Consider the following 20,927-nt stretch of genomic DNA (forward strand, 5'->3'; position numbering starts at 1 on the left):
ACATTAAGGGTAAATACATCATTTACAAGAGTTATGTGAGAAATTAAACAAGAACAAGCATCAGATAAAATCTGCAAGAATTTCCAAACCACTTCAAGAACAGAAAGACGTTTTAAAACCTGTGAAGGACGAACAGTTCTTTGTTTTTGTGCTGATAATGTCTCAGCGTTAAAATGAAAGAACAGCTTTGTTCTGTCTGCAGTGAAAGAGAAACCAAAACCTGGAACAGCTCATATAGCCATGTTAACATATTTAAATGTCTTTCACATTTCCTTGTTTTGAATGCAAATGTACAACATTTGTATAAACATGTATAAATATCTGGTTTCATTCTGTTTCTTCCTCAGATCCCACAGTGACCTGTGTTTTCAGACAGAGCGGCATTTTTACCTTGTAATGTTGATCCCAGTTCTGATACTGTCATCCACTGGAATTACATAACATCAGGACATAATGTCCATTCCTACTATGATGGTCAGGACCAGTTGGGTCGCCAGGACCAGCAGTTCAAAGGTCGGACGTCTCTGTTTCATGATCGGATCTCCAGAGGAAACGGTTCCTTAAAACTGACAGGAGTGAAGATCCAGGATGAAGGAAGATTCTGCTACAGCAGCACAGAGAGAGGAAGCAAGAAAATATTCATTCAACTAAAGGTTGAAGGTAGACCTGCTTTACTGTGGTCATTTTAAATTAATGTCATTTCTTTACTGTTCTTGATGTGTTATTTGCTTGCTTTGCAGCTTTAATAACAGAAGTTATTAAGAGCCGAAAGAAAACGGGATCATCTGCAGCTCAGAGGGGATCTACCCTCAACCTGAACTCACCTGGTCCACTGAGCCTCCATCTGAACTGGATCTTCATAACACAACCACAATCAATCAGACTGAAGATCAGCTTTACAACATCAGCAGCTCTCTGTTGGTCTCTGACAGTCATTATGATCAGACGTACAGCTGCACCGGCGCTCAGAAGCTTTATGACATCAGCAGCTCTCTGATGGACCACGACCCTAATTTGACCTACTACTGCACCGTTAAAACTCAAACGAACCAAAAGACAGGTGTGGTCAAACCTGGTAAGAACAAGTTAAATTAAAAAAAAGAGACTTCTCCATTTTGGACTTATGCTTAATAAAATTGCTAAAGTTAAATATTTCCCTGTAATTCTTGAATACATAACAAATAGTTAAATGTTTTCCTCACCTACCTGCATCTCTTGACAAACTCTGCTTCTTCCTTCACAGATATTTCAACAAAGATCTCTAGAACGGTGATTGGGTTCCACTAGCATTAATGATCACAGTGGTGGTTGTGGCAGTTTTAACAATAAAAGGTAAATGACTTTTGTGATTTTCTTCATGTCAATTTCCTGATTTTTATTTTTTTTTTAATGTTTTCAAACTTTTCTTAGGCTGCAAAAAAACCAACACAAAGACACCAAACAAGCCTGAAACTCATGGGTCAGTACAGAATATAGACTAAATGTATGTAAATAGTTTCTGCACTCTATGATTATAACTATACTATAATAAGCATAAAAATTATTGCATCGTTTCCAGTTTTGTTTTATATTTTGTTCAAGAGAATAATAACATAGATTATTGCTCTAATTTGAAATGATTTTGATTTCTGTTGCAGGAACTCCTTGACATCTGAGGACTGTCTGAAAGAATCAAACTCTGCTGCTATAGAAGAAAAGAATCAAGATTCTGTGACGTCCACTGCACAACTTTTATCTCTTTGACTTTCCCAAAACGTCTTTCATACCAGGCAAGTTTCCACGAGGACAACAATGTCCTCAAGAAGTTACTATCTTAAGATGTTAAAATACTTTTCCAAAGCCTATTTCTTCCATTAAATTGATAATAATTATATATGAGCAGGGAAACTAATAGAAAGAAAACACTTTTTCAACAAAGCACATCTCTAAATTATAGCTGTTTAAATAAGATCACAGTCTGAGTTATTAAGTTAACAAGTTACATTCACTAAAATTGCATTATTTTGTTTTTCTGTTTATACAAAAAGAAGAGTTGACAAGTTTACATGTATTTTTACAGCAGGAAGAACTAATTAGGTTTTACAGTGGAGATGAGCTATGTGTATTATTATGTCATTCCAACTTGCTCAAATGCATTGACTTAGCTGAGTTCTGTAAACTTAAAATGAACTAAATTGCACATATTTGCTTACATTTTTTTCTTATTAAGTTCTTTTTGTATTTTCATAACATATTGTCTGTACAGGAAATGTCTCACAGCTGCTGCCTCTGCAGCTACGTTCCGGGCGAGAGGCGGGGTTTACCCTGGACAGGTCACCGATCTGTCGCAGGGCAACACAGAGACAGACAACACACACACACACACACACACACACACACACACACACCAAGGGAGAATTTAGAGAAACCAATTAACAGTCATGTTTTTGGACTGATGGCGGAAGCTGGAGTACCTGGAGAAAATTCACTCATGCACAGGGAGAACATGAAAGAGCCGGGCCGGGAATCGAACCCAGAACCTGCAAGGCAGCAGTGCTGCCAACTGTGCCACTGTGCGTATAAATATAAATGTATATTAGTTTATAATATAATAAATGGCAATGTGTCATTTAGAATAGAATATGACACACTTTATTGATCCCCAAAGGGAAATGATATATAAATGAGAGCAGAGAAAATTAGATTTAAGTTACTCAGACTTGGGCTTTGTACATCCTAATGGCTACAGACAGAAATGATGTCTTTATTGATCTGTTATCAGTATGAAGGGTGTTTTAAAAATAAACTTGTTTATTGATTGATTTTCTGTGGGTCTCTGGCTGAAGGTGTTCTGGTTCTGACGGCCAGAATGTCATGAAGTTGAGACTCATTGTCCTCTTTTAGGTCACTGAATGACTTCCTATGAGGAATATAAACCTCATTAAAAGCCTCATTCTTGATCAGCTGACTACATGGATGAAGCTCTGAAATCTTTCACCTTAAACATCTTAAATCTGATTTTCATGACAATTAAAAAAGTGGTTTAATTAGTTGCTGCTGCAGGGAGGACAGTGCAAATATTGTCCTAAAGAATAAAATGCATAAAAACTGAAGTTATGTTGTTTGATTTAAGTATTGCAAACCTAAAATAACTTGATCAATTTTGCTTAGCTGCACCAACACTGAACTGCCACCTTAAGTAACTTCTAGCTCAAAATTGCTTTTACTTCCAGTCACTGCTGGTCTACTGGTGTCAGAAAACTGATGGCTTATGGGTAATATTTGGTGTTTTAAAATATCCAGTGAAACACAGAAAAGACAACAAGAATGTTTTTTGTTGGATGGACAAACTTACAGATGCTATGTGAAAATGGATCTTCTGGAAAAAAAAATCTTGTATCTTGAACAAAAGTTTAACCTCATTACTAAATAAATATTTGTAAAGATACTAACTTGAATTTTTTTGTTGATTTCACAGATTCAAAATCTTTTTTCCAGTGTTGCTCATAATCAGCAGACATCTTGCTCATTAATCTTAACGATTATTTCTGTCGTTTCTCACTGGCTACATGAAGAAGTAAAGATGATTTTTCTCTATACTATTCTGAACTTACAGAGGTTTGAACGCCTGAACTCTGGAGGATAAATTCACTTTTTATGATTAGAAATCAGTTCATCAAGCAAGTTTAAAAAGTGCTTTAAAATCACCTTTCATTTTATTTAAGAGCCTCATCTTTACTGTATTTTGTACAGAGGGAATTATAAGTGTTGCCTTATCAACAAGGCAACACTTATGATTAAATCATCTTAATCCCCTTTAAGATGATTTAATTCAAAGTATAAACATTATAAATTAAACACTTAAGAAAGGGATTGTTTTGTTCATATATACATTTATTTACCTCAATAGACATATTTATATGATGTCATAATGTATATCATGTACACTCTAAAAAGAAATTAGTTGAACCAACTTAACTTAATTGATTTTTTGGTAACAAGTAATTCAATTAAGTTTATCCAACTCAATTTATTAAGTTTTTAAACGGAATTTATTAAATTGGTTTATCTTGACAAATGTAAGTCAGTCAGAGTAGACATGGTCCGTGTTTCAAGACGGGTCGGGTGGGTAGCCGACATCGCCACAGACGGACGGAAGGATTGACGGACGGAGCAAAGGTCATAAAGCTGGAATCTCCAGAAACCAAAGGCTAAGTCTCCAACCTGCTTTCACAGGTTGCAGTTCTGAGTCCAAAGCATTAAATACAAGCAGAGTCAAATTAGCAGCATAGCTAATTTTATTTATTTTATTATAGAGATCAAAACTCAGATTCCAGCAGTGGATCACTAACATTTGCACTTTTATTTTATCTGTTTGCAGTTCAACAGGAAAAGCACATGAGCATCACATTCACATGGACAGGAATGATTCCATTATTAACTTGTGACTGTAGATCATTGATTTAGGGTTAATCATTGTAAATTCATTGATCAGATAATACACATTGAGTCCAGATTATATGAAGCTACAATATGGATGTTTCCTCTGTGCCTTTACTTTCCTTTAACAACGTCCATATCTTTTCCTTCTTCACCAGTTTAACAATCAGGCTTTAAATTGGAACAGAATATGGAGAGTTTCAGTCTCTTGATGACAAAGATATTGTTGGTACAACAGTCATAATGGCTCTCAATGACAAATGTTGGCCTTTATGGTTGACCTGCACCAACAGAAATGCTTTCAGTTCTGGGAAAGAAAATCTGCTCTGACTGGTTTTTGTTCAAACTTTCTGTTCACCATAAATAGAAAGACATCCTGCTGTCTCCTGTTTCTCTCTAGTTCTGGTTCAGGTTCTGATTCCAGTTCTGGTCCTGGTTCTGGTTATGGCAGCTGCACCATCAGAACCGCAGCAACAAATCCACCAAGTTCCTGATATAAATTATTTTCGTCAGAACTCAGTATTTATCTGTCGTGTTTGGATCAGGTGGATGTTTCCTTGTTTCTCAGTCTCTGTTTCTGTTTCAGGGAACGAAAGTGAAGGAACCATCATGTTGGTTTTGTTCTGTTCTGCGTTTCGCTCAAGAAATACTGAAAATAATGATACGACCCACTGGATGTGAAGTTGTGATCATTTTTCATTCTGAAGAAAATTCAATAAAAACTAAAGATCTGTGTAGAGACAGCAGCAAGGATAACTAGTTCCCTCTTTCTCCTCAGGACAAAAAAAGTGCCTTTCTGAAATCTTTTAATATTTTTCTCAGTTTTTACTCTGTTTAGTGAATGGCTCATTGTAGCATTTCTGAATTTAAAACCTGCAGTAACTGAACTTCAGATTATTATTTCCTGCTTTAACATGTTTAAAATGTAACTTTTAGAAAAAATGAGAAAAATATCATTTAAAACTTCACAGCTGTAGTTGCCATATTTGATATAATGGTCTTTTATTTTAATTTCAAGACAAGTTACCTCTATGTATTAAACATTTCATTTAATAAAGATGGGAAACATCTGAGGTTTTGATCCTACAGGCAGCAGAAAGGCATTTTTACACATGACAGGATTTTTGCTCTCATTTGAATAACTATGTTACATCTTTAGCCTTAAACCAGACTATAGTGACTATAAACATGAAATAATTCATTAAAATCTAACTGAACTGATTATTGACCAAGTTTATTTGTCCTAATCCATAATAATCTCAAAACATGGATTATATTGGGACTCCAACGCTGCCATCTAGTGGCCATTGTGGTGACATGATTGTGTTTTACAGGGTTTGCTTTGAAAATACTTTTATGTCACATTTTTATTGGTTGTTTCCATGGAGACTGTGCCTACAGTCTAACACATGGTGGTGGCAGAATCATGCTGAGGTGGATGTTTTCCTCAGCAGCAACAGCGAAGCTGTTCAGACTTGATGGACAGATGGATGGAGACACATGAGGAGGAAGAAAGTGCAGAAGGTTTGATCATCAGAGAAAAACCCTAACATGGCGTCCATCTGTCCATTTCTTCCACCGTTAAACATCGGGGTCAAGAGGGCAGCTGGAGCCAACCGCCTGCTGCCAACGGGCGAGAGGCAGGGGTCACCAGGACAGGTCAACCAGGACAGGTCAACCAGGAGAGGTCAACCAGGACAGGTCAACCAGGACAGGTCAACCAGGACAGGTCAACCTGGACAGGTCATATTGGACAGGTGAACCTGGACAGGTTGTACTGGACGGTTCATACTGGACAGGTCATACTGGACAGGTCATACTGGACAGGTCAACCTGGACAGGTCATATTGGACAGGTCATACTGGACAGGTGAACCTGGACAGGTGAACCTGGACAGGTCATATTGGACAGGTGAACCTGGACAGGTTATACTGGACGGGTCATACTGGACAGGTCAACCTGGACAGGTTATACTGGACAGGTGAACCTGGACAGGTCATATTGGACAGGTCAACCTGGACAGGTTATACTGGACGGGTCATACTGGACAGGTCATACTGGACAGGTGAACCTGGACAGGTCATCTGTCCATTGCAAACCTAAACATTTCAGCAAAACATCAACATGATGCAGAAATAAAACTCTTCCTCCACAGTGACATGGTGGTGGCAGCATCATGCTCTGGGATGTTTGTTCACCATGAAAGCTGCTCAAAATAAAAATGGAGCCAAATGATAAAAGATGTGAAGAGATGGTGAAGCAGCCAGTGGTTCTGTCTGCTGGTTGGATAAACATCAAGGTAAGTAGTTCTGCTGGTTCTGTTCAGAGGGAAACAGCTGAACAAATAAACACAGAACCAAATATTTCAGCTCCTGACACAGGAAGTGAAACTATTAGCAGCTGCTGACGCCGTCAGAAAAGAATGAAACCCAACCAGCTTTTTAGGTGGGGCTGTTTCTATAGAAACATAAAACAGAAACAGTCTCAACCAAGGCATAAATGGAGAGTAGTAGGAGAAAATAGCAGAAACATAAAAATGGCCTCTGCATCTATCTAACATCATTCATAAATATAAGTTTCCTTTAGGCGTCATTGAGATTCCTCTCGGCTCCACAACATCATAATGATGTCATTTAATCTTCAGTTCTGGATTTTATGTTCATAGTTAATATTTTACATGTTAATCTAGTTTTTTATAAACTTTTCGGACTTTGAACAAACAATAAAACATTTTCTGTCTTTGTCAAAATGTTTCTTTTCTCTTGGACATCAAGAAGAAACAAACAGAAAGTTTTATCATGATAATGAAGAGCTGCAGGTAAATTTTTAGGACGTTCAGCAAAACTGGAATGTAACTGGAATGTAACCTGTCAGGTTGTGATCCTACAACATTCAGCCACTGTTACACCCACTTCAGATCAGATCATCAGATCAGTAAGCAACTGATCATCAACAACATGGCCGAGACGTTTTACGTTAAATTATTCCAGTTTATATTTTTCTTCTGTCTGTTTCTGGATCAGGTGAGATAAACTTTTACTTTTCTTTGTTCCTCTCATGTCAACATGGAGACGGTTTGTTGCGATTTTCTTCTGGTTTTCAATCTAACGACTGAACAGAAACCAGGAAATAAATACTGATGATATTTCACAACATAAATATCATTTTTTAGGTGACCGAAAATATTACCGTGACATAATGAGATTACCGAAGGATCAATTTCTCACCATCACTTTCCATATTCAGACTGTAGATATTCAAAAAAGAAAATATTTGCTTTATAAAATAAACCTGATTTATTCCAGAATCGACTAAATTAATACACAGTTTCATTAGCTGGAAAATCAGACCCTTTTATTGGGTCTGTCTTCATTTAGCTGCTCATATTAAGGGTAAATGAATTTCTAGCATTTTCTGCTCTGCAGTTTCAATTAAACTATGTATTAAAAATATAAAAAACTGACAAAACCTTCACACTGCATAGAATCAGAATAAAAATCTTCACTTCCTGTAAACTCAGGTGTGACCATTTAATTTTTTCACTTTTTACTAAATTCAGTTTTTTTCTTTTGACTTCCTATATTTTTAATTAACACTGAAATGTGATGTTTTATTCACAGTTATTTATATCTAATTTTATAACCGGATAAAGTCGAAAACATTCATACATTAAAACATTTAAACTGACAGATGGATCATTTTCTCTATACTTTCACTTTAAACACAAAAAGGCCAAATATATTTATTTTGCCTTAAAGTCCTGAAGTGAAAACTCTGCAGATTCAGGAAGATCCACTAGGAAATGTGGCGTTAACTAATTCAGATCGTCAAAATAAAAGCTTAAAGTCGGAGCTCTTGAGTGAAATCTGACCAACATGATTGAAGGTATTTTTTTCTGTCTAAGGAGCTGAAGCTCCATCCTGCTAAACTCATCGCTCTACAAGGAGAACGTAGTTTAATGTTTTACCTTTAAAATTAAATTCTGTGATTTGATTATTTAAATCTTTTGAAATTATTCCAGTTTGTAGTTTTTGAAATTATTTCTCTGAATTAATGTTTCTTTATAATTCACAATATGGTGGATTGATGATTTGTTTTGTTCATTTTTTGCCTCAAATTCAATGCAAGTTTTTTTTATTGAACAAATATAAAACAATTCAATGTATTTCATGTGTGGAGGCTAAATCTTATATTTCATCTTCCTGATTTTTCTGGAAATCTTTGGTTTTCATTTGGACTCAAATCACAAGTGATTCACTTTCTTCACATTGTCCTGCATTTAGACCAAAGCAAATCAACAAAACTCAAAACCATAAATCAGTTCACCTCTTAGCAACACCCAACAGAATCACCTTTGACCTTTGGTAACCCATCCCACTTCCGACAAACGCCCCCTAGAGGAGAAAACAGGAAGACCAGATAAATGGTTCCTGCTTGTTTCTTTTAAATAAGAATAAAACAGATTAATGTTCACAAACAATATGCATTATGTTTAACTTTTCAACAGTTTTACTTTTTAAACAAATGAACCAATTATGTTCCATCCTTTCTGAAATAAACTAATTATCTTTCTTATCACAAAACACAACTGTGTATTTTTTATACCTGCTTTCTCTGGTATCAGACAGGAAGCACAGTCTGCCCAAAACACGAAGAAGAAACAAGCCGCTCTTCAAAATAAAAGCCCTAATGACCACAAGGTGTCACTATTGGACCAGAACCACCAGGAGCATTTTAACCCTTTAGTAGCCATTTACAGTATGAACAGCCTGAGAATCTGGACTGACTGAACGAGAAGAATCTCAGTTATTTCATGTTTATGAAGCTGATTTAATCTAAACCTGACATCTGAACCAAAGTTAAAATAATTCCTTCCTGTTGCAGATCCAGAGGTTTCCTGTGTTTTCAGGCAGAGCTGCATGTTACCCTGCAGGATCCAGCTTGGTTCTGATCCACTCATCCACTGGTACCAAGTGTCAGCTGGAGATCTTCTGGTTCACTCCTACTATAATGGCAGAGATCAGCTGGGTCACCAGAACCAGAACTTTCAGAACCGGACCTCCCTGTTCCTGGATCAGATCTCTGGAGGAAACGCCTCCCTGCTGCTGAAGGAGGTGAAGATTCAGGATGAGGGGAGATATAAATGTTACACCAGCACCACCAGCACAGGTTATAAAGAATCATTTATAAACCTGAAGGCTGAAGGTAAAACTGAATTAATATCCATTTGTTTCCAGCTGCTTTTCTCTGCTGTTGCAGGTTTTGATGCATTTTCTTCGATTTTCAGCTCCAGGTTCTGACATCAGAATCCATCAGGATGGAAACAGAATCACCTGCAGCTCAGAGGGATCTACCCTCAACCTGAACTCACCTGGTCCACTGAGCCTCCATCCAACACGACTCTGCAGAACAGAACCACAGTCCATCAGACTGAGGAGAAGCTTTATGACATCAGCAGCTCTCTGATTGATCCAGACGGTTCTGATCGGATCTACAGCTGCACCATCAGAACCAGGAGCAACCAGAGGAGAGCAACTTATAAAAAAACAGGTGAGAAAACTGTGGAGAACTGATAATGTTTATTTTATTATCAATATTTTCAGAAGATTAAGTCTTTATTATTCAAAACCACTTTTTCATATGCAAAAGTGAAGACTTTACTTTACTTGTTATATAATAAATATCATTATTTATTAATCTGTGAAACAGTTTAATAACCTCATTGTGCTGCTGCAGTATAACTAAATCACACAGGAACATTAAACTTTTCCATTTGTTTTTATGCAGGAACTTTACATCAAGAAGAACAAGAAGAAATACGCTGGTGGCTGATTGGTCTGATTGCAGCAGTGGCAGGACTAATCATAGGAGGGATTGTCGGGTTTGTGCATAAAAGGTAAAACTACATGTTTATCTATGTTCTCTTTTAAATTTGAATGTTTGTCACTTTACTGACAGAGAAACCAGGATTTTCATCAACATTACTGATTTTGCCATCGAGTGAAAATCATATTTTTATCAAGTTTTATTCATTTTCTCCCCAAAATTTTCTGCAACAACAAGAAAAGTTTTATTTTCTGTTGTAACAAAACCAGGAGAAAAAAAACTAACATAATTTAACCTCCTTTAAATTCACAAAGCAAATAAAATGTAAAAACAAATATTTAATTTGTCTTTTAGAAATATGACTTTGTTCTACAGAAAACAAGTGAATATAAACTAAACTGAATCTGATGGTGAATTTTGTTGCAGGGAGACGGAGATGGATCATTTAAACAGTAACACAAATGGACCTGCCAGTGAACAAGAATCTAGAAAACAGGAAAATAAAAAAGATTCTGACTCTAATGAACCCAAAGAGATGGAGCCATTGAAAAAACAGGACTGAGTCCAGATGTGCTGCAGCTGTGATGGGGAGGAGCCTAACGGAAGAAAAGCAGAGAAAAATGACTGGAAACCAGAAAACAAGACAAACAGGAGGCAGAAAAACCAGAAAACAAGAAAATGATCCAAAACATAAAGAATCAACTGAACTGAAAATGACAGAACTGAAGATCAAGCAGAGAGTTAATAAAACTTTCATTAAGATTTTCATTTACTTTGAAGGAAAAGAGACAAAAGCTGCAGGTTAAGATCATTATTTCATGTTGAGGTGCTTCATGTTTTTCTGCCTTCAATATGAATTAGTTGAAGTGTTAAACTGCTTCAATAACTCAGAAGTTTTTTACTTGCACAGTATATTTATAACTTTAGTTGTCTTTTAAAATGGGAATTATGACACATAAATAGGATTAAAAAGAAACAAAAAGGTTAAATGTTAAATGTTTTTGATGAAGGAAATGTTTGATAAAATGTGGTTTGCTGCATAAAGATGATGCTGAACTGGATTATGGGAAACCTTTTTTCTGAACATTTATTGGAGCTAAACATAATAATAGATTCTTATTATTATGCTACTTCTGGTTTATGGTGTTTTTCTAATTTACACGTTGCTTTGAAATTAAATGAGCCACAAAGACGAAGTTATAATTTGAAATTACATTTGTAAATATGCAACTGTTGTTTCATTATGAATGAATTTATGTTGATTTATTGTTGCACTTTTACATCCATCTGTTAAATTTCCTGTTTTTTAAACATATTGTTGTTTAATGTGTTAGATTTAATAAATAAATTCACATTGAATTGAATATATCTGAGATAATAACGTTTTATTGGCATTAATGACGTGTGAACAGGCTGGACGGCAGCCTGTGAGGACCAAAACTGTCCTTCATTTATCTTTGGTAGTTTTAAATGTGTCCACTAGGGGCCGCTGTCTTCACCTCCAACTGTAAATTTATATTTCAGTTTTTTCTTGTTGGTTTGATCGCTGATTGCCATGGAAACGGAGTCAGATTGTAAATCAGCTGAAAAACCAACAACTTTATAAAATCTGTGGGAAACAGGATCAGATGAAAATTAACCAAACATTCATCAAATAGTTCAAAACATTAAATTCATCTAGAAATTATTAAACATGTCCGACTTTATTAACTCGACTTCCTGCTTTAACTACAACATGCAACTTTCATCTAAAAAATAAATATGAAAAAAGTCTTTTAGATATTTGTTAAATCTGTCAGTATGAAACAGATAATCTGCCTCATTTATGAAACTCCAGGATGTTTTATTCCAGATTAGATTATAATTTTTCACCTGATATTTAATTCCTGAATGTTCTTCGTCTCTTTAGACAGGATCTCAGCTCCTAAAGGGTTTAATGTTTAAATGTTTGATGATGGGATGAAATTCTCCAAACATGCAGCCAGAACCTCTGATCCGGATCAAACGGGTTCTGGAGGCTGACAGATTATAATCCTCCTCTAGGAGAATCAGCTAACCTCCACATGACATGATCTGTCATTTAATCTGTCAAACTTTCCCCCGATCCGTCAGTTTGAATTAATCTCCAGATGCTAATCGGATCAGGACAAGGCGACCCATTTGGTTCACCAGAACTCCTCAGTTATCAGGTTTTCAGTTCTGAGCAGAACATTTGAGATTCATATGATCCATGTGATCAATGTGATCCATGTGATCCATATGATCCATGTGATCCATATGATCCATATGATCCATATGATCCATGTGATCCATATGATCCATATGATCCATATGATCAATATGATCCATGTGATACATGTGATCCATATGATCCATGTGATCCATGTGATCCATGTGATTCATATGATCCATGTGATCCATATGATCCATGTGATCCATATGATCCATATGATCCATGTGATCCATGTGATCCATATGATCCATGTGATCCATGTGATCCATATGATCCATATGATCCATATGATCCATGTGATCCATGTGATCCATATGATCCATGTGATCCATGTGATCCATATGATCCATATGATCCATATGATCCATGTGATCCATGTGATCCATGTGATCCATGTGATCCATGTGATCCATATGATCCATATGATCCATGTGATCCATGTGATCCATGTGATCCATATGATCCATGTGATCCATGTGATCCATGTGATCCATGTGATCCATGTGATCCATGTGATCCATGTGATCCATGTGATCCATATGATCCATGTGATCCATGTGATCCATGTGATCCATGTGATCCATATGATCCATGTGATCCATGTGATCCATGTGATCATGTGATCCATGTGATCCATGTGATCCATGTGATCCATGTGATCCATGTGATCCATATGATCCATATGATCCATATGATCCATGTGATCCATGTGATCTATATGATCCATCATATGGATCATATGATTAACTCGTGTTTAGTTGTTCAAGTTCGTTGATTCTTTGACTGACGATCTGAACTTCCTGTTGGCTTGAGGGCGAATTGCAGGGAATTCATACAATGTGGCGCCTCCACATTCTGCATGTGGGTTAATTAATGCATTAAGCTCCTCTGAGGAACTCCTGATCAGTGAACGGCTGAACGACGACATGGCGGAGACGTCTCTCCTCCTGGTTCTGGTTTCTCTGCTCTGTGTTTCTGCAGCAGGTGAGTCGAAATGTTCAGCTTCCTGTTCAACATGAAGACGGTTTGTTGTGTTTTTATTAGCAAACAGCAGGAAACTTAAACACTGACTGAGGAAACAACCCAGAGTTTAAAACGTCTCTGCCTGGAAACTCTGCATAAATTTTGAACTAAATTACTGTTATTTATTTATAATTGTCAAATGAATATTTTAGAAGATGAAGTTGTTTTGTTGGTTTTGTTAGCTGAGCTTTAATCTGATTCCTTCAGCCCGATGGAGAGAAAAGGTTTAAAGCTGTTCTGATGCGCTCGCTGTTTACTCTGATTTATTTGTTCTTTGCCTCAAGTTGATATTAAAACGTTGAACTTCAGGATTTTTTTCTTTAGAGGAGTGGCCTAGTTAAAGCAACCACTGATTGAAGGACTCTGTGGCTCCGCAGTGTTCATTTTTGTTCAATGATTTGATGAAAGTTTAACTTACTAATGTAATGAAGTTGAAAAAGTTTCTGACCTAAAGTTTCTGTTTCCTGTTGCAGATCTGGACGTTTCCTGTGTGTTCAGACAGAGCTGCCTGCTGCCCTGTCACTTCCTGTTCGACTCTGATCTGGTGATCCACTGGTCCACCGCGTCATCAGCTGGAGACTCTGTGCTTCACTCCTACTATGACGGCCAGGACCAGCTGGGTCAGCAGAACCAGAACTTTAAGGGCCGGACGTCGCTGTTCCCGGGATCTCCAGAGGAAACGCTTCGCTGCTGCTGAAGGAGGTGAAGATTCAGGATGAGGGAGATATGAATGCAACACCAGCACCAGCGCAGGAAACACTGGAACATTTATAAACCTGGAAATAGACGGTAGAAATACTTTATTAAATACATTTCATGTTTTCCAGCTGCTTTTCTCTGGAGTTTTTCTGTTTTTGATGCATTTTCTTCTATTTGCAGCTCCAGTTTCTGACATCAGAATCCATCAGGATGGAACCAGAACCACCTGCAGCTCAGAGGGGATCTACCCTCAACCTGAACTCACCTGGTCCACTGAGCCTCCATCCAACACGGCTCTGCAGAACAGAACCACAGTCCATCAGACTGAGGAGAAGCTTTATGACATCAGCAGCTCTCTGACGGGTCCAGACGGTTCTGATTGGATCTACAGCTGCACCATCAGAACCAGGAGCAACAACAGGATGGAAACTCTGAAAAAAGAAGGTGATGAAACCGTGGAAAATAACTAAATAGAAACTATTTATCTATGTAGCAACTAGTTAAAAAAGCAGTTTTATCTTCTATTACTGCAGATCAAGAAACAACCCAAAAGATAAAAGTTTTATTTCAGATTCATTAATCACGTTTCGTCCTGATCAGTGAAACTAACATCATTTCTCTGAGCTGCTGCAGAACGGCTGTGAAGTTCAAACTGCTGGAAGCTTTTTTTGTTCTTTATGAATTAAAGTGAGTTATAAATGATGCAGACACTCAGTGCTTCTCCTCTTCCTCTGCAGAATCAGCAGGTTTAACCTGGAAGGTGATTCTCGGTCTGCTTGCACCAGCAGGAGCAGCGGCGGTCGCTTTTCTGAAGAAAAAGTAAAACTATTCACTTCTGTTGATGCTTCTTCATATTGTTTTCTATAAGAAACAATTCATGCATTAATTTCCTGTCCTTGTGTCATTGTTGCAGGTGCAACAAGAAGAAAGACAAAAAGAAGGAAGAGGAAAAGGACAAAGAGAAGAAGGAGAAGGACTCAGAAAAAGGAGAATCAGAATCGTTTGGAGATTTTAGAGAAGAGAGAAAGTAAGTAAAGCCTCAAAAACTCAAACAGCAGATTCAACATTTTCTTTAGATGCTTAAACTGAATGTTTTATTATCACTTAAATTAAGAAAGTAAGATGAGAAAAAAGATTGTAGTTTTATTTGATTTTGGAATAATAACTTTTTTCTAAAACTAAACTGTCTCTGATGGATTTCTAGAGAAATAGAGAACATGAAGAAAGAAATGAAAGGAGAAATTGATAACATAAAGATGAGCCTGACCTCACAGCACCCAGAGAGTCTACATAGAAAAACTGCAGCCATTTCAGATGAGCTGCAGCTGTGAGGGGGCGGAGCCTAAAGATGAGCTGCAGCTGAGAGGGGGCGGAGCCTAAAGATGAGCTGCAGCTGCGAGGGGGCGGAGCCTAAAGATGAGCTGCAGCTGCGAGGGGGCGGAGCCTAAAGATGAGCTGCAGCTGAGAGGGGGCGGAGCCTAAAGATGAGCTGCAGCTGCGAGGGGGCGGAGCCTAAAGATGAGCTGCAGCTGAGAGGGGGCGGAGCCTAAAGATGAGCTGCAGCTGCGAGGGGGCGGAGCCTAAAGATGAGCTGCAGCTGCGAGGGGGCGGAGCCTAAAGGAAGCGGAAATGACAAATCCACAGAAAACCCAACAACGATCCAGAACATAAAGAATCCATTATTATATGTTAAAGTGCTTTATTTGTTCTTATTAAACTCGCTAATTACTTTAGAGGAATTATTTTTAGTTGCATATTTAGAAACTTTTTTATAATTAATCCTTGCAGATCAGCTATAAATCTGGAATCATGCTAATATTGATCAGAGATAGAAAGATTATTTTATGTTTAAGAGAATAAAATGAAACATTAATCTCAGTTTTGTCTCTGTCAGACAACAGTTTGATGATTTCTTTATGAACCAAATACTTTTTATTTCATGTTCCTTTATTTTATGCAAAGAAACTAAAATTATTTGTTTTACTCAACAACTTTCTAGATGTAGACATTGTGCAGTAGTAATTGTCAACATTTATGTCAAATATTTTACTTTTCTTCAATCAGTTTATGAATTTAATTTGCACAAATAAAAGAAGTTGTTTTGAAATAAAATGATGACATTATAATGTGTAAATATTCTCCTTGTGTTTCACTGAGCAGATGTTTGTGTGGATTTATTATTGCTGAGTCTAAATCCATGTCTGAGGGAAAAATGTCTTATTTCTGGGGAGATGAAGTGTGAACATGCGGAGCAGGACGGAGCCTGAAAGGTCCAAACGGTTCCCTGTCTGTTCCCTCAGCTTCTAACAAACACATCTACTGCATGTAGCTCTGCACCCCAAACAGATCCTTCAGTTTTGTTTGGATGAACCTGAAATGTAAATGTTGCTTCTCGTCTGGTTGCCCTAAAATAATTGATATCTGGTCTCATTCTGTCACAACATAGTGACAGTTTTAAACAATTATGTAAGAATAAACAAACAAAGAAACTCCTGACAGATCCAGGAAAATAAAACTTCAGACTCTCTACAGGTTTTCCTTCAGGTTTGAACTTGATGCTGTGAGTCGTGTTCAGGCTTGTAGATTTGATCTGCTCTGAAGAAATATTTCAGGATCTGCAGGAACTTTTTCTTTTCTTTTCTTCTTTGTTCACTTGAAACCGTCGGTTCAGTTCCACGTGTTGCTGCTCAGTCCGGTAAAATGAAGATGATAAAAATAATGCAGTCTCTAACTCTCCTGGTTTTCATGAGTTTCTGGAAAATAGGTGAGTTTTTTGTAGCTTTTCTCTGTGTTTTCTTCTTTTTTAATATATTAGCACCTTTGTGTTATTAGGCTTTAATAAAATGAGATGTTGATTTCTACCGCCAGTTCCTGCCATTTTACAGCAGCAGCTCTGCGTCGCTCTGAACCGGTTAATGAGACCAACATTAATAAGACCATCTGATTTGGTCCAAAGCTAAACTGCTATCTGCATGCAGCCATTATTTTTCTCCAAATTGTCTTTTCTTCTGTTTAAAGTCAAAGTTCATTAGTTTTCTGTGAACAGTTCAGTTGTAGCAGATCATCAGATCTGGTACAACCGTTCAGTGCATGAGCTGATATGTTTGTAGGCAGCCAAAGGTTTCACCCAGGAAATCATGAATCGCTTTCATAAGCTCAGCTTTCCACTTGTAATGAGGATAATTAAAGGTGCATTAACACTTCCTCTACAAACTAGTAAATGGTTTATAGAGGGAATCTGTCACAACAGATCTGATGAAACAATAATAAATAACAATAAATGATGAATAATGAACATTCCTGAATATAACTTTGTTCTGTGTAGGAGTTTCTGAGGCTTTTGATATTCAGCTGTTCATTTCTGCTAAATGTGTGAAAATAAAAGCCTCCACTGCAGTTAAGCACACGTCACATTTAGTTTAACACATCATAAAAAGTCATGGAGCTGAAATTTGGGACATTTTGCCTTCAAATGAGCTTGGAAACAAAATGGGGGAGGATGGGTTTGAACACGTTACTGTGAGGACAGAGCATCAAACCGGCTGGTTGAACAGCAACATGTGAGCACAGAAATAAAACTACGACCGTTTTTGAACCGCAGGAAAGTATAATATTTAATTACAGTTAATTAAATGTCCACCGCATTGTTGTTCAACTCATGCTGATCATTACACCAACTTGCATGGATTAATTTCTCTGCTCTGACCCTGGATCTGTTTCTGTGCAGGTCTACTGACAGATGCAGAGGTTTCCTGTGTCGTCAAGCAGAGCTGCGTCTTCCCCTGCAGCTTCCAGAGCGACAGTGAACCCGTCATCCACTGGACTCAGCTGCAATCCTCAGAGCTCACAGTTCACTCTTATTATAGCAACCAGGACCAGCTAGACCTCCAGAACCAGAACTTCAGAGGCAGAACGTCTCTGTTTCAGGATCATATCTCCAGAGGAAACGCTTCCCTGCTGCTGAGAGAGGTCAAAGTTCAGGATCAGGGAAGATACAACTGCTTCATCAGCACCATTAAAGGACATCAAGATTCAATAATAAGACTGAGTGTGGACGGTAAGAGCAACGGATCAATAAATAAAATAGAAACCTTGGAGGTTTGTTCATGTGCTGAACTTCTCCGATTATCTTTCCACAGCTTCAGGTTCTGACATCAGAATCCATCAGGAAGGAAACAGAACCACCTGCAGCTCAGAGGGGATCTACCCTCAACCTGAACTCACCTGGTCCACTGAGCCTCCATCCAACACGGCTCTGCAGAACAGAACCACAGTCCATCAGACTGAGGAGAAGCTTTATGACATCAGCAGCTCTCTGACGGGTCCAGACGGTTCTGATCGGATCTACAGCTGCACCATCAGAACCAGGAGCAACCAGAGGAGAGCAACGTTCAGGAAACTATGTGAGTATTTGGTTCCACTGAGACTTTCCTCTGCTTCATGTTGGTTTTTTCTTTCTTTTCACTGGAGAAGCCAGAAGTTTGAGTCACAGAATCTGGGATCATTTTTCTGTTTCCTTTTTCATCATCAGAGCTGAACAGTGGAAACAAACCCTGAGCTGGGAGCAGAAACTTCAACATGTTTTTACTCAAGAACAAGTTCAACTCAGCCAAGAAATGAGTCTTACTGAATAAAAGCAGTTAATTCCCATCTGTGGTTTTCAGCATCAGTTACGGTGACGACAGATGAAACGACGCTTCCCTGCTTGGGCCTGAACGGTTCAGTCTGTAGTTTGGAGATTCGACCATCAGATGGTTCTGAATCAGACGGGAAGGAACCGGTCCGTGTCAGAGGTGGAGGAAACATGTGAGGGACGTTTCAGAGCTTGGAGACCTCAGTCTGCAGGGACTCGATCCCGATCTGGAGGGAAAGTACAGCTGTGAGACCAGCGACGGACATGACCCCACGGTAACCCAGATCACTGTGAAGAGAGACGGTAAGAGGAACATCAAAAATACACAAATATGAGGAAACTAAAATATATCCAGGCAGAGTTTCATTCTCATGAGTTTTTTCCTTTCAGATAAATCATCCTGGATAATTTGGTTGGTGATTGGAATCATTTTTGTGATAGTGATGTTTCTGTTGTGTTTCTACTGGAAAAGAAGAAAAAGTAAAACTCAGTCAGCAACAAATAATGAGTGATTATTGTACTGATGGTTTCCTCCAAACACATTTCAGCGCTGCTGTAATTCAAAACCAGAAGGATTTTTCTCATAAAGGCCAAACTATCAGCTTGATTTGGTTATTTTTATTTATGTTTATTTTATTTCAGACAGTCACTGTTGGCCTCATCAGTCTGATAGAGAAACAGATTTATAATTAGAATCTGTTTTATTAAAAATAATCTTTACCTATAAATACATTCATGTGAAAAATTAGGACATCATCTTAAATATTTAGTCTCTCCAAAGATAAAAACATCTTTTATTTTAAAATATGTTTAACCATTTTATTGTTTTACTGCGTCTCAACAACAAACAAATGACATTTGTGTAATTTGTTTAAATATACGGTCAATTAAATAGTATTTGTCACCAGTCAATCTTTCATAGATATAAAAGATGTTCAGCTGGTGCATCATTCAGTATAAAATCCCAAAAGACAAAAATCACTGACTGAATTTTTCCTTCTTACATTTTATTTATTCTTCTTTAGTTAAACATCTTGTCCACATATTTTAACTTTGTTCCATTAAATCATTTTTGGGGTTTTTGGAGGTTAAAGTGTGATTGAACTGGAAACATTTCAAAACTAATTTCAACATTTCACTCCCAATGACTGCAAATATTTATTTTATTTAACTTTAAATATGTTTGTACATAAATGTACAGTTGAATAGAGTCTAATATGTAAGGATGAAGCCAATAATTGCAACATTATGACTCCCTTAAAATGCAGTGATGAAGGAAACTGATCAAAATAAATGTCACCATCTTATTTTCAGTGGATTAAAGTGAAACCATTAAATCCCAACAGCTGAGTTTACTGCAGCTCAGTGAAGATAAATAATCCCTTAATGTAAAATCTAATGAAGACAAACTGACTGATGAGGCCATTAGTGTTTTAATGTTTACATGTATAACCTGAATGTTTGCAGCACTTTAAGTCATGATGTTGTGTTTTCTGCAGTTTAATGTTTCTGATCTAATCTGTTGTTGCTACATGACTTGAATAAAAATGTTTATCTTCTGTTTTTGCTGTTGCCTTTAACCTCATTTATTCATCTGATGAATCCTCCTGACATGTAAATATCTGTAGCAAAATATTCCCCAATGTAACAAGTTTTATCACTTCATTCTAAACAGAAACACAAATCATCCTCATGTATTTTGGTGATCAATGTTACGCTGTTGGAAAAATAAAGGAGGCATTTAAAATGAATGTTTCTTTATTTAAAAAACAAAGTATTTATACAATAACAAATGATTATGTAGAAATCTTTCAACAGAAATGAACATCATGCATTAATAAAGATCTGAGAAAGTTTAGCTGGAAGGATATAAATGATATGTTTAGCTGCGCCCCCTGCTGGGCAGATGTTACACACACAGTAAAATCTTAGGAAAAAATCTGAAATATATGCAAATGTGACAAATAATTAAAAGACATGAACATAAATTAACAAATATGAGAAACAACAAAAGAACACGAAGAAATAATCATTTTGCTAAACTACATCAAAGCTCACAAATCATCTATTTATGTAATAAAATTCATTTTCTAT

General features: G+C 37.2%; 2 long non-coding RNA genes and 2 pseudogenes across 2 annotated transcripts; all 4 read left to right on the top strand.

Moving 5' to 3' along the window:
• The first annotated feature begins 1,277 nt into the window (after positions 1-1,277).
• LOC129356691 (uncharacterized) lies at positions 1,278-1,764 on the top strand. Its single transcript, XR_008605443.1, has 3 exons — positions 1,278-1,332; positions 1,411-1,459; positions 1,638-1,764. It is a non-coding gene; the product is annotated as an uncharacterized LOC129356691 (long non-coding RNA).
• Positions 1,765-5,970: 4,206 nt separating this feature from the next.
• LOC129356683 (CD276 antigen-like) lies at positions 5,971-9,992 on the top strand (annotated as a pseudogene).
• A 1,650-nt stretch (positions 9,993-11,642) lies between these two features.
• Positions 11,643-13,253, top strand: LOC129356684 (uncharacterized; annotated as a pseudogene).
• Positions 13,254-18,359: 5,106 nt separating this feature from the next.
• LOC129356692 (uncharacterized) lies at positions 18,360-20,580 on the top strand. Its single transcript, XR_008605444.1, has 3 exons — positions 18,360-18,603; positions 18,865-19,136; positions 19,224-20,580. It is a non-coding gene; the product is annotated as an uncharacterized LOC129356692 (long non-coding RNA).
• Positions 20,581-20,927: the final 347 nt, after the last annotated feature.

The sequence above is a fragment of the Poeciliopsis prolifica genome, unplaced genomic scaffold (genome assembly GCF_027474105.1).
Source record: "Poeciliopsis prolifica strain line A6 unplaced genomic scaffold, Auburn_PproV2 SCAFFOLD185, whole genome shotgun sequence".
Lineage (NCBI taxonomy): Eukaryota > Metazoa > Chordata > Actinopteri > Cyprinodontiformes > Poeciliidae > Poeciliopsis > Poeciliopsis prolifica.